Genomic DNA, 13,548 nt, shown 5'->3' with positions numbered 1-13,548 from the left:
GAGGCGGTCGAGTGGATTATGAATGTATGGATTACAAGGTGCCGAACCCTTCTGCCTGTGGAGGGGGGTGGCTTATATAGAGTGCGCCAGGACCCCAGCCAGCCCACGCAGGAGAGGGTTTAAGGTGAGTTAAGTCTGGGGCGTTACTGGTAACGCCCCACATAAAGTGCCTTTACTATCATAAAGTCTACTTAATTACAGGCCGTTGCGGTGCAGAGTGCCTCTTGACCTCCTGGTGGTCGAGTGAGTCTTCGTGGTCGAGTCCTTCAGGCCAGTCGAGTGAGTCTTCGTTGGTCGAGTGAGTCCTCGTTGGTCGACTGGAAGGCGACCTCTTCTAGGGATGTCCTAGGGTGAGTTACTTGGAACAGGTCCGTGACCCTACCCTAGGTACATGACCCCATCAACCGCTGCCCAGCCGGAGCCTCTTCCCCGACGACATCGTCCACCGCAACGGCTCGATGTCCCTCGTCCACCTCCCCGGATGAGGATCCGTCGTCCATCTCGCCGTCCCGCCGGTTCAGCCGCCCCGTCCTCCACCTCCAAGGAGCTGCTCCGACGATCGCCTCGTCTATCGCGGCTGCTCCATCCCCACAGCGCCGCCTTAACCTGCTCCACCAGAACCGCAGCATCCTCACCGACTCCTCGAACGAAGCCGAGGCCTACTCGGCGCCACCAAAGAGGTTGTACACTCATCGCATCGCACCTTCTCCTTAACTCGACCTCCCGGTGCCGACGGTGCTCCATCCCGCACCGCCATGGAGCGGCTACCTTGAAGTCGGCGCCGCGGGCGACATCTCCATGGTGGCTCTCCCCCAGTGGGAGGCCCCTTCGGCGGCGGCGTCCATACCAGCCGGATCTGTTGCTGCTGCTCCGGCTCTCTCTCGCTCGCTCGCGCTGCTGCTGCTGCTTCGGCTCTCGCTCGATCGCTCGCTCGCGCTGCTGCTGCTGCTGCTGCTCTCCCCCTCGCTCGTGCTGGTGCTCTGCTCCAATTAAGCCACACTTCAGTCGACTGAATCGACTTTTGGTCAGTCGATTTTTAGGGGTTGGGGGGGCTCGCCGGAGTTAAGGAAGAACCACCCGCAGCAGGGACGAGGGCTCGCCGGAGAGGTACCCCACTATCTATCTTAGGGTTCAGGATGGGGGGCGGGGGCCTAGAGGGCTGGCCGGAGCGGCGGTGGCGAGTTGTTTCGGGGCGGCGAGGCGGCGCTGGGGCCGACGGTTCGGCCGGTGGTGGCAGGCGGCTCAGGGGTGTGCAGGTTGAAGATGAACTGCATGCCCTCCCTAAACTACATATCAAGTGTCTCTCTGCTACCGTTGCGTTCAGTTTCGACAATAGCATTCAGATTCCACAGTTAATTTCAGTTTCGACAGTTAAGTTCAGAGTCAACAATTTTTACCTCATCTGTTGTAGTCAGGTGGTTTTTGGTGATGTTAATTTTAAATCCATTTTTCATCATCTATTGGAGATGCTATTAGAATCCCACTTGAGATTGATGATGTTTGTCTTGTGCTGCTTCAGCCTTGACGTCTTACGGCTCACCAGAGCTGCTCCAACGACAGAACGATCCATCACAACAGAGCAGTGCCTTGGACGCCGTCTACAGATTCCTCAGATCTTCCTCCACACATCCGACAACCACCTCTGCCTCAACTGCTTCAGCGACCAACCCAATGATGCTGAGGTCGACACGGCTACTGCAAAGAGGTTGTACACTTGTTGCGTCAGTTATTACTATACATTCACGTCGATCCATTAGGGCTATTTTGGTTCAACGGAAAAACGTCGATCCACTGGTTGTTATCATCACTCTAAATTTCTGCATGCTCTCCTTACATAATCTCACCATATTTTTTCGTATGCATGTCAGATATTGTACATAGTCATGCTGAACATGTAGAGAAAAAGAGAAGAGTTTTGCGCGGCAATACAATGTCATGCAGACATCGCTCCATGGTGGGTTCAATGGCAAACCCTCCCCATCCCTCTCCAGATTGTAATCCAGAGGAAGATATCTGTTCTGAAGCGTATTCAGACGCCGCTGACCACTCCTATTTACCCCCCAATGTGTTTGCTCTACCTTGGCATGATGATGTTAGTCATATCATGCATATGTTGCCTTGCAGTGCCTACTTTTGACATCATATATGTCATCTGCTTAGTTTAGACATGTTCTGTAATGCCACCTGTTTAGTTTCTATATCATATATGGGAATTATGCAGTGTCATGTCTTTTAGCTAGCCATAATATATGTGAAATGTGCAATGCCATCCTGTTTAACCAGGCATCATATATTTGAATGATATCTTGCCCATCCTTTTTTCAACAATGTTTGTACATTAAACCACTCTTCCTGTGAATCAGCCATTTGGGTGGGAGATGGAAAAATCTGGAGTGAAAACAAGGCCTTCAGAGAAGACAGTGCTACCTTTCGAAGCAGATCTCTTGTTGGGCCCCGATAGCTCCTCAGAGATGGATTCAGAGACAGATGACCAGTCCTATTCCCCCACTGAGGTGTATGCTCTAACTTGGCATGGTTATACTGCTCATATCATGCATACAGTGTTTTGCATTGCATAGTTTATACATCATATACACAATATTCAACACCATGTTCTTAGTTCAGACATCATATTGAATGCCCTTTGTTTAGCATATCAATCACATATGTGAATTAAATGATGCGATCCTGATTACTTAGATAACATGTAGGTGAATTATGTCATGCGATCCTGTTTAGTTATTCATCTTATCTTTGAATTATGTTATGATATGCTATCCAGTTTAGATAGACATCATATATGTGAAATTATGTCATGCTATCCGTTTTACTTAAACAATATACATGTCAACTATTTCATGCCCTCTTTTTTCCACACTATCTATTGCATCTGTTTCTCATACAATGTCTGTACATTCAATTATGTTTCCTGTTTATTAGCCATTTGAATTGGAGCGGGTGATGCCAGTATCTAGCGGAATAAAAACACGGTCTTCAAATAAAACAGTGCTACCTCTTGGTGGAGATAGCACCCCGGTTGTACATGCACAAGAACCAGCCCTATCACACATAACCCAAACTCTCGCAGATTGTACCCCTACTGCGATGGACAGAGAACCATCTTCACCCAATCTAACCCCAACCCCAGCCGATAGTAACCCAGTTCCTGTTGACACAGCACATCTCCACCACAGAGCTCCCAAACAACAACAGTTAGTAAGGCAGCTCCAGTGCCCAAAGGGCCAGTACTATTACGGCAAACCCCAACTCCACCAGTTAGTACGCCTATTCCTGTGGAGGAAGCACAACCAGCCAGTCGTAGTTTAGCATCTATCGCATTTGATGTTGTTAAATCGTATGTGCGTATCTTCCCATCTTGGAAATATTATACTGAAGATGAAGGAAAATGCCAGTTGCAGGTATTTGTCCAGGAGTTATGTGTAAGTAATGTTATTCATGGAATTACTTTGCTTCGTTCCATACATCCTACCTCCATGATGGTTATAATACAGCAAATTTTCCCATTTTTCTCTATAGAGAATGACCGATTTGGAAACTCAGGATGAGGTAACATGTGCTAATACCTCTACTATCTTCAAGAATGCTTGGTGGCAGTATCGGAATTACCTGAAGAAAACGTACTTCACCGGCAAAGAAACTCATCAAATTCCCTTACGTTCTCCTAAGACACATTTAATAGATGATGACTGGGAACGCCTTGTTCTGTACCGGTTCCGAACCAAGAATATGGTAAGGTCTATAAGCTCATTTTCTATTTTTAAGTATTTTATTCTTGCGTCTTACTGTACTCTGTTCATGTAGAACAAGTGCCTAAACCTGAAGAACAACTGTTCTAATTTAAGATTTCATTGCTATCATAGTTCAAAAAAGCGCTAGACGTTAATTATGCGTTTTGCCACCGCCTTGCACTTTACTGACCAAAGTGCATGCTTATGTGCAGTTATGCACAGATTATGCGTAGTTATGCGCAATGCGTTTTGCCAACGCCTAGAGCCTAGGCGCGCTTAAGCGCTCGCTTAGGCGCGCCTTTTTTAACTATGATTGCTTTGCTCTTGTATCACTGTATTTACTGATACGAACTTATTTTTAAATTGAAGGATCCAATCGAAACTCCAATGGCACAGCAGGTATGTTCACGCATGTTTCTTTAACAGGTTTGCTCTTATCAATAGCTCTGTTGATTTCAATTTCAATTGTGTATACAGTTGACTTTCATATCACGCACATTACTAGCATCACAACAGAGCCAATAGTGTTGTTGTACATGTAGACCCGTGGTACCCATCTGAAATCTTGTTGTGCCGTGTAGTTTCCCACGCTTTGTATTCTTTCACTGCTGCTTTGTCTTGAACTGATATGATTTGAACCGTGTCTCTATTTTGATTTGGCAAGACAATGCAGTGACCATAGGACATAGATATATGTTTGTTTGATGCTTTTTATTATGTACTAGTACTCGGCAATAGAAGACTTGGTAGTTTAATCCTGTCCACCTTACTAATGAACTGGTTCACCGAAATGAGTTTCATATACTAGTACATGCTAAACTTGTTATGTGTCTGCTTGTTTCTTTTTTTAGAATGCTGACAGAATATTGGGGAAGAGTGCCTTATTAAGCAATGGTAAAGGAAGTAATGCAGATAAGGTTCAGGATAGTGACACATACTTGTTGGTCTCCAACAAAGCTGATAAAATAGCTAAGGAAGACTATCTTGAAGACAGCGAGATAACCCCAAAGTCCTGTCTTGGTTTAGTGTTCGAGTTACTGGCCACTACCGCATGCACAAGCTATTCAAACTCACTGTCTCAATCAGTTCGGTTTCTTGAGTCTCAACTACAAGCTGAAAGACATCAATCAGCTGTGTTGCGACAAGAAGCGGAAGGACTGCGGAAGTCCCTGGAGCATTCAGATGCATACTTTGTGGTGCAACAACAAGCGTTGGAGGATTTTAGCGCCAAACAGGACAAAGCTAATCAGCTTGCTAAGCTTATTGCCAGCATGGTGGATACCCAGGATAACGTTTCTTGAGCTCTTCTGAAGTTGTTTCAGTTATGCTCTTGTTTTGCTACCGCGTTTATTCGCATTGGTGGCCAATTTTGACGGCCAAGTGTATGTAATATGCTGCTTTGTTCCCTATATTTGCACTGGTGGCGAACTTTGATGCCCAGTGGATGTAAATGTGTAATAGCGGTAATAGGCTAGCCTTAATTGCTTACTTATTTATTTCCTTATTGTCTTGTTTAGTTGTTTGCTTGTAGTCACTGCAGTTCTTTTTCTGTGTTTTTCTAGTGGCCACAATAGCCTATTTTTGGTAACTAGGCCAAAATAATCATGGCAACACACGGACTGTTGTAACCATGGGCCTCCTGCAGGCCGTATGATCCATGGGCCTTCGTTCGGCCGTAGGACCATTGGCCTTCTACACGGGCCGTAGGATCCATCGGCCTTCTATACGGGCCTTAGGGATCAATGGGCCTTCTACGGGCCGTAGGGTCCATGGGCCTTCTACGGGCCGTACTATCCATGGGCCTCATATGGGCCGTAGGATCCATGGTCCTTCTACGGGGCGTATCATCATTTCGCCAATCATGGGCCATACTATTCATGGACCATAACGGGCCGTTAATAGGCCGTATTTGATAACTCTATGAAAACAGCCCAACGGGTTTTTTTGACATGAAAACGGCCCAACGTATTAACGGGCCGCAAACGGGCCGACCGTAACGACGGACTGAATTTGGCCCACAAGCAGAAAATGACAGTAACTGGCCGTATGTAACCGAATGCTGCAAATGAGCCCAAGAATCAATGGGCCCTGAGAAGGCCGAAAGATAACTTGGGCTGGAAATGGCCCAATGGAATAACGGGCCATTAATGGGTATAAAGTGATACACTGTTCATTACGGGCCAGTTTCACCACGGGCCGTTAATGGGCCAAGAGTTACAAAGGTCCTCATATGGACCAAAAGAAGTCATGGGCCACACATGGGTCGGAAGTTAAAACGGACTGAATCATATTGGACGGCCCAGATGACGCTACTGGGCCTAATTCGGATAGGGCGTAACGGGCCCTTGGTTAGCGGGCTATAAATGGGCTATATGCGAACAGGCCGTTAACAGGCTTTCCGTGGGCTGGCCCGCCACCTTTTGACCAAGTCAAACGGGCCGGCCTTTTCACCGAATGGGCCTCTGTTGGGCCGTGCCACGTGTCGCCGTATCAAAGGCGCCTTCAGTCCAATGAGCGGATGACATCTGTCCCAACAGTGAGCCGACACGTGTTTGCTCCAGCCAATGATGATTTTACACGTGGAAAATCCCCATTGGTCGGGGTTGTTAACGGGTTATCGGATCCAAAACCCGACCCGATAGCTTAACGGCGTTACGTCACGGTAGAAGCCACGTGTCGGTCACCCTTGACGAAAGCAGTTCTGTGACGCGCGATTTATCGTCATGGAAGTGGACACTTCCGTGATGATAATTTTGGTAATGTCATGGAACACTTCTACGACAGCACAGGTATGACTATCTTGATTCTGTCATAAATTTGTCATGGATGTACATGCATGACAAAAAACGTGACCTACTGTGACAAACATGTATCATCACGGAAGTGTATTTTTTTGTAGTGCTCACCGTCTGCAGTCACTATCATCATGGCTGTAGAGCTAGCCTACTTACAATAGCCCTGTTCGACATAATTTCCCGTGCGTAGATGCCCGTGCATTGCACGGAACACCAAGATTGGGGGTGGACGGCGCCGGCAGCGGCCATCGCGCCAGATTTTTCCATGGCCTTCTAGATGTGGTGGGGAGGAGATAAGGCTGATTGTGAGAGACAATGAGTTGTTTGTAAATAGGGAACAAGTGCGGGCATCTTTTTGCAAAAATGGAGAAGCTTGGTTTGTATGCGTCAGATCTAGATCCGACGGCTATTGGTGAAAGATGGGAGGCACAACATCATCACCAACTCAGGACCTGTTGATTCTCAGGATTTTGAAAACGCAGGAACAGGACACGGCAACATTACAAATTTCAAATTGATATTACAAATGTTAGGAGTAGTGATGCACCTATGAAGAGGGAATTACTAGGAAGTTTACGTAAGAACTTTCGTTACTTTAGGTGGATGCAGCATTATCGTACAAACTAAAATCCACCGCCCTGACAAGTCACTAATGGGCAAATAAGTTTTCGAGTCTCTGGCCACTTGATGTTTCAAAAACAAATTCAGCTTCTGCGAAGACTTTGTCATTTAGGCTTAGACGCTTGCGGTGATTAGCACGCCATTCATTGTTGCGCCAGAGAACGCCAAACCTCATTACCCTGAGCACACTTGCCTCCAGAACAAAGAACTTGGCCAATTTAATCTCAGATGTGCTGCCTCGGTAGTCGATCAAATCAATTTCTGTAAGATGGAGATCAAGGCATTCGATGAGATTGTTATAGTGCAGCACATTTTTCACTTTCGGGTCTTTTTTTATCTGCGAAAGAAGAGAATATATTAGAGCAGCTGGCTGTATAAGATTGCCGTGTCATCAAGAGGTACCAATATCATTCGCTCATACGATAGGGTTGGCTGGCTAGTGATATTTTCTCTCTCTCTCTCTCTCTCTCTCTCTCTCTCTCTCTCTCTGTTTCCTCTCATTTAACTAGGAGCACGTCAAGAGCTTGGGCATTTGCTGCCTTGCACTATGTGGCCGATGCCATATTTCGCAAAAGTATGCCACATAATATCCATCGATGTCAAATGAAAAAGATTTTGGCACTCTCGTGATGTGAGAGAGTTGGCACCGCTGTGCACAGAGACCCACATGTATAAACAAATCAATCAAACCAACTACACAAGCCTCTCACTCTCCCAAACAAGTGTTTTTTTATTTCCCCAGTCCTCTCTCTCTCTCTCTCTCTCTCTCTCCCATGTAGTGTTTTTTCATTGCGTGAGTTAATTTGGCACCGAAGCAAAGTAGGTGATCCAGATTGAGGCACTAGGTGAGCAATGGAGGGGCATCGATGCCAAATGCATCAAAAGTGAATTTGTCACATCTTTTGGCCTACATAGCCCACTTTTGTACTCCCGCCGTCCCAAAATTCTTGTCTTAAATTTGTCTAAATACGGATGTATCTAGTTACATTTTAGTGTTAGATACATCCGTATCTAGACAAATGTAAGACAAGAATTTTGGGACGGAGGGAATACTACCTCGTATTTAGTATAAAATTTTGACCATAGATTTACCTAAGAAAATGCCAATGCATGTCACTAAAAATTACACCATTTGAAATTATGTTCAAATACGAATCCAACGATATAGTTCTTAGTGACATGCATTAACATTTTGTCAGTTAAAACTATGGTCAAATTTTGATACTACAAAATTGGAAGAGTAAACCAGGACGGAGGTAGTACTTGCTCTTAGGGTAACCATAGAGTTACTGGAGTAGTCTAAGTTACTTTCCACTATGAATAGCCTAGGCTACTATAGTAGTACAACATAAAAATGATGCAGGTGATCACGTGAGAAAAAAATACTAAAAACATTTCTTTCGGTGCAGTGCGTAGGTGCAGTTTTGAACACTACACTTGTCATCGTAATTTGGGAAAATTATGAAAAAATTGAGCTACGTTGTGATTACCATTTACTTATAGGAAAGAAGTTTCACCTCGATGAGTAGCTTCTCTGTGCACGGAAAGCATGTAAGGAATCCAACAACTTGATCCAGATTGGGGCCGATAGATTTTAGTGCTAAGATCTTCATTGTGCGCATGGACTGGGTCAAGCTTGTGGGAATCATTTTCTGGAAGACGATCGTAAATACATCAAGAAGAAATATAAAAAATGTGAATTTCAAGAAGACGGAGAAGAAGATGAGTGTTGTACATGAACGATTATGGATCCAATAAAGAGTTCGGAGAATTTGGCAGATGAGTACACCAACGCTGTCAATTTCGGCGCGTCAATGACCCTGATTTTTGTTGGACCTTCTAGATCCGATACAAGCAATCTCTTAAGGAAAGGCGCATTATCAATGACCATAACGTGGAACAGCTAGAGTGATCTCTTCCCAATTGATGTCTTGTTGCGGGGCCAGCAAGACACATAAATCCATCGGAGATTCGTCGAGGCGATGTGGAGGCTAATGAACCTGTGGATCTGCTCAAGATGAAGGTACTCGAGCACAGTACAGCTGCGGAGCAGGTACTCCATAGCCTTCTTTGAGATGACAACGTCGAAGAGGTCGAGCTGCTTGAGTTGAGGGAGAAGAAGGGCGGGCACGACATTAATCTGTGGAAGATAGAAGGAGCTGAAGCTGGCGCGGCGCAGCGTTGGCGTGAGGCGGAGCGCGAACGGTGGCAGAGAGCGACATCGTCCAGCTTCAAAGTTGAGCTCCTCGAGCTGATCTAGGGCGAGGAATAAGAACCACTCGTCGAACTTGGGTTGGACCTTGCAGTTGGTACTGAACATGCGGATGTCAAGGCGTCTAGCTGGCCCAGGGTGCGATGAAAGGATCTTGGAGACTGCGGCCATGCGTTTGCAATCCCTGTCGCAGAGGCAGCTGTCGACGGTGTTTGAGGGGGACGCAGCGCCAGAGGGGGCGCCACCGCCGGGAGAGCAGGGCGGTCCGCACGGCAGATTTCGTGGGCAGGAGGCCGATGATGACGAGCAGCATGTCATCGGGGAGGCTGCTGATGAAGTCCAGGCTCACCGGATGCGGTTTTGGCTCGAGCCGCCTCTGCTTGTTGGCTGCCTCGCCGTCCATCTCAACCGGCAGCGACGCCGGTGTACACATGTGCTGGTGTGTGTTGTGTGCTGGGTGTGCGCGACTGCGTCCTTCTGTGCATGCCCTTGCGCAGTGGTGAATTGTGCGTGAGTGCGTCCTTCGCGCGCAAGAAGTGTGTCCTCAATGCGCCCTCAATTTACTAGCGTGCGGGGTGCTACCCCGAGTGGTTTCAACTTTATTTACTTCATCGCGTATCAGATGGGCCTCTAGTTTACTTATTTTCACCCACTGCCACATGGGCCAGCACACAAGATACAGAACACGAGCTGACAAGGCAGCATGTGGATTGGTTGACCGGTCAACTAAACAATATATGGAGCTATACGCTGACACAGTGAGCGTATAATCCGTCGATATGGAGAGTTCGAGTGAGAAGGGAGGCCCGTGAGAGATAGCAGAGAGAGAGAGAGAAAGAGCTACTCCCTCCGTTCGATAATGTAGTTCCAACATTTTTTTAAGTCAAACTTTTGAAACTTTGACCAAGTTTATAAAGAAATTACTTATATCTACAATACCAAAGATAAATGATAGTATGAAGTAAGTAAATGTTGTGATGAATCTAATGATCATTCTAGATGTAAATGTTTTTCGCCACATATACCTGGTCAAACTTTTCTGAGGTTTGACTTTTCAAAACATCCATATGCTTATGGACGTGACAGAGTCCCTAACGAGAGAGAGAGAGAGAGAGAGAGAGAGAGAGAGAGGGTGAAAAAAGTGTGTGTGCGTGTGTGAAAGAGACATGGACAACACACAATAAAAGTAGAGAAAAAGCGTGCGTGTCTTATGCAAACATATCACACATGCATCTTTGACAACGGAGGCAAGGTGAGGAGATAGTGTGTGGTTGTTTGGAACCAATAGAGCAAGACCCCTAGCACGTGGCCAAGAGGGGTATGACAAACAAGGGAGAGAGGTCGAGAGAGACGTACGGAGAAAATGCAGACATGGGGAGGAGAGAGTGTATGTTTGTCATAGAGAGATCCCCTGGAGATCGTGATGGGACTACATGGGTGGGAGATCGAGTGATAAGGTGTGTGCGCGATAGAAGATGCCCCGAGAGATATCGAGATAGACGTATGGATGGAAGGAGACAATACGTGTGTTCCTAATGTCTAGTAATAGATAATCATACTTAGGAGGGGGGGGGGAGTGCTTGCGCCTATGATGTAGTGAGGGATTATGGTACTTAGGGGGGTGCGTGTCACATGGAGAGAGAACAAGGGCGGAGAGTGTTGGATAGGTCTATATGTATAGCGCGAGCGAGACATGTGTATTTGTGAACCAGGGAGATATAAGGCCAGTTTGGCTTGCGTCCTGAGCATCTTTTGCCTGGCCTGGGGTTGTGGCTGGATTTCATGCACGCTTTTTTGGTTGCTACCCTGTGAAAAAGAAAGCCCGCCTGGCCTGGGTCCCCTTGCACTTTAATTAGCCTAGCTGGACTCCAGACACTGCAAGTAGCCTGGCCCAGGCGACCGATTTCAAACGCCTGGCCGTGCCTGGTCGTGCGGCCACGAGGCTAACAGCAACATGGATGGATATTAGCATTAAATAATTGCTGCATGGATTGATTGATGGGACGTTGATGCTTTGCCTGGCCCAGGCATGAACCAAACGCTTCAGCACCACACAAGCCTGGCCAGGCAGAAATATTTTACATCTCACGTCCACACCAGGCAGTACTGGCCATCAAGGCATGAGGGTCAGGTCACGAATCAAACTGACCAATAAAGTTTGAGAGAGATTTAGGAGCCCCGATAAGGCTGAGTGGTGTGTCAGATAGCTGAGAGGGGGAAAGAGATATTCCATCCGCTCGATGATGTAGTGCATATAAATTTTTTAGAAGTCAAACTTTGGAAACTTTGATTAGGTTTACGCAAATGTTATTTATATCTACAATACCAAAGATACATCATACAAAACTACATCTCATGGTGAATCTAATGGTATATATTTGCTATACTAGATGTAATTTTTTTCCACGTACATGGTCAAACTTTGTGATGTTTGACTTTTCAATAAATCTATATGCTATGGATCGAGAAGAGTGCCTAAGTCGAGACAGATCAAGTGCGTGTGAAGGAGAATGAGTAAGTGTGCAAAAAGAGTATGTGTGTGAAAGAGAAAGTGACAACAAACGATAAATTAGAGAGAGTGTGTGTGTTTTCGTTTCTTATGCGAACATATCACACATGCATCTCCAAGATGGAAAAGCGAGGCGAGGAGATACACGAAGATAGCTAGTGTGTGATTGTTTGCAACGGAGAGAGACACCCCTGTAGCACATGTCCAATAGAGGTCTGGCCAACAAGGAACAAAGGTTGAGAGGGACACATGGATGGCATGGACGCATGGGGAGGGAGAGAGGGTGTGTTTGTGATAGAGAGATCCCCAGCCATCCACTCTTCGCCATGGCTGGGAACAACAAGGAGGAGCTCGAAGAAGAAGAAGATGATGGGCGCTGCTGCGACGGACAAGAAGACAACATGAGGCAACGAAGCCGCTGCGGCGGCCGTGGCAGAGTGGCTGCTTCGACGGAGCGGTGACCGCGGTGCGACGACGGCGACAAGGGAGGCAATCGTGACAGCACTTCGGCGGCGGTGGAGCAGCACAACAGCGACATCAATGGCGAGGGGAAAAGAGAGAGTAGGGAGGGGGCGCGCGTGCGTTCTGCCGGCCCTCCTCCTCCCCCTCTTTATAGCCGACGGAGGCAAAGCCGAGGTGACGTGGGGGTGTGGGATTAACTGTGCCCCATGCCCCGCATGCCCCCGCGTTTCCCGCGCGGTTATGGCGCAGTTAGTGTGCCGCAGAAGGGCAATCGCCCCGCCTCGACCGCAGCGGATCCGCGCGCGGGCCGAGGCCCTGTAGTGGTGGGCCCCAACCTGGGGCGACGTCTCATTGCGCGCGTGGGCTGGCAGGCCGGCCTGGCCTGCAGGCGCCGCGTGGCACGCGTGCGGCGGGCGGTGCCACTCCGACTCCTGCCTGTCGATTCGAATTCCACCAGGCGGCCGCGGCCGCGCTTGGCTCCTAGCACCCGACTCCTCGTAGCCAGACCGAGCAGAAGGCGGAGAATCTCAAGATGGGGAAACTACTGAGGCCGTCCAACTACTGAAGCCGTGGAACCTCACCAGCTTCGGAGACTACTATCGGGGGGGGGGATAGACCCCGGGTAGCCTCATCAACACTTAACCATACTTCAAGACATCGGGGCAGACCAAGCCCCTCAGTCCGACTGATCGCAAGGCCGGCCTCTCAGGCCAAGCGGAACCAGTGGGCCGCCTCCTAGAAGACGGCGGACTCCAAGAAGGCGGCTGGAACCAGAGGCCCGCCTCCTAGAAGGCGGCGGACCCCAAGAAGACGGTGCAACCCAGAAGGCGGCAAGGGCATGGGCCGGCTCCTAACAGGCGGCCCGCCCCTTCCTCGGAGTCTGAGCCCGACCAAGAGATAAGCTAGGGCATGGCCACAGTACGCCATGCCTCCCCCGAATCCTGGATGCATGGCTACAGTAAGCGCTGCCAAGCGACCGCCGACCCGCCCGTCGCGACACTGTAGCCATGGCGTGCCCGACACGGCCTTCGCCAGCACGGACGACGCAACAGTGAAGAGCCGTCCATGGGCCCCGTAGGCGGTGGGCCCCACCTGTCGGCCGGTTCCTTGGCAGTCCGCAGGGCCCACCAGAGGCGGGCCCCAGCAGCCGGCGGAGAACCCCGGCTCCACAAACATTGACGGCCGGGGCCTACCACCCGG

Source organism: Triticum aestivum, chromosome 5B (genome assembly GCF_018294505.1).
Source record: "Triticum aestivum cultivar Chinese Spring chromosome 5B, IWGSC CS RefSeq v2.1, whole genome shotgun sequence".
Taxonomy (NCBI): domain Eukaryota; kingdom Viridiplantae; phylum Streptophyta; class Magnoliopsida; order Poales; family Poaceae; genus Triticum; species Triticum aestivum.
This window is presented reverse-complemented; position numbering follows the sequence as displayed.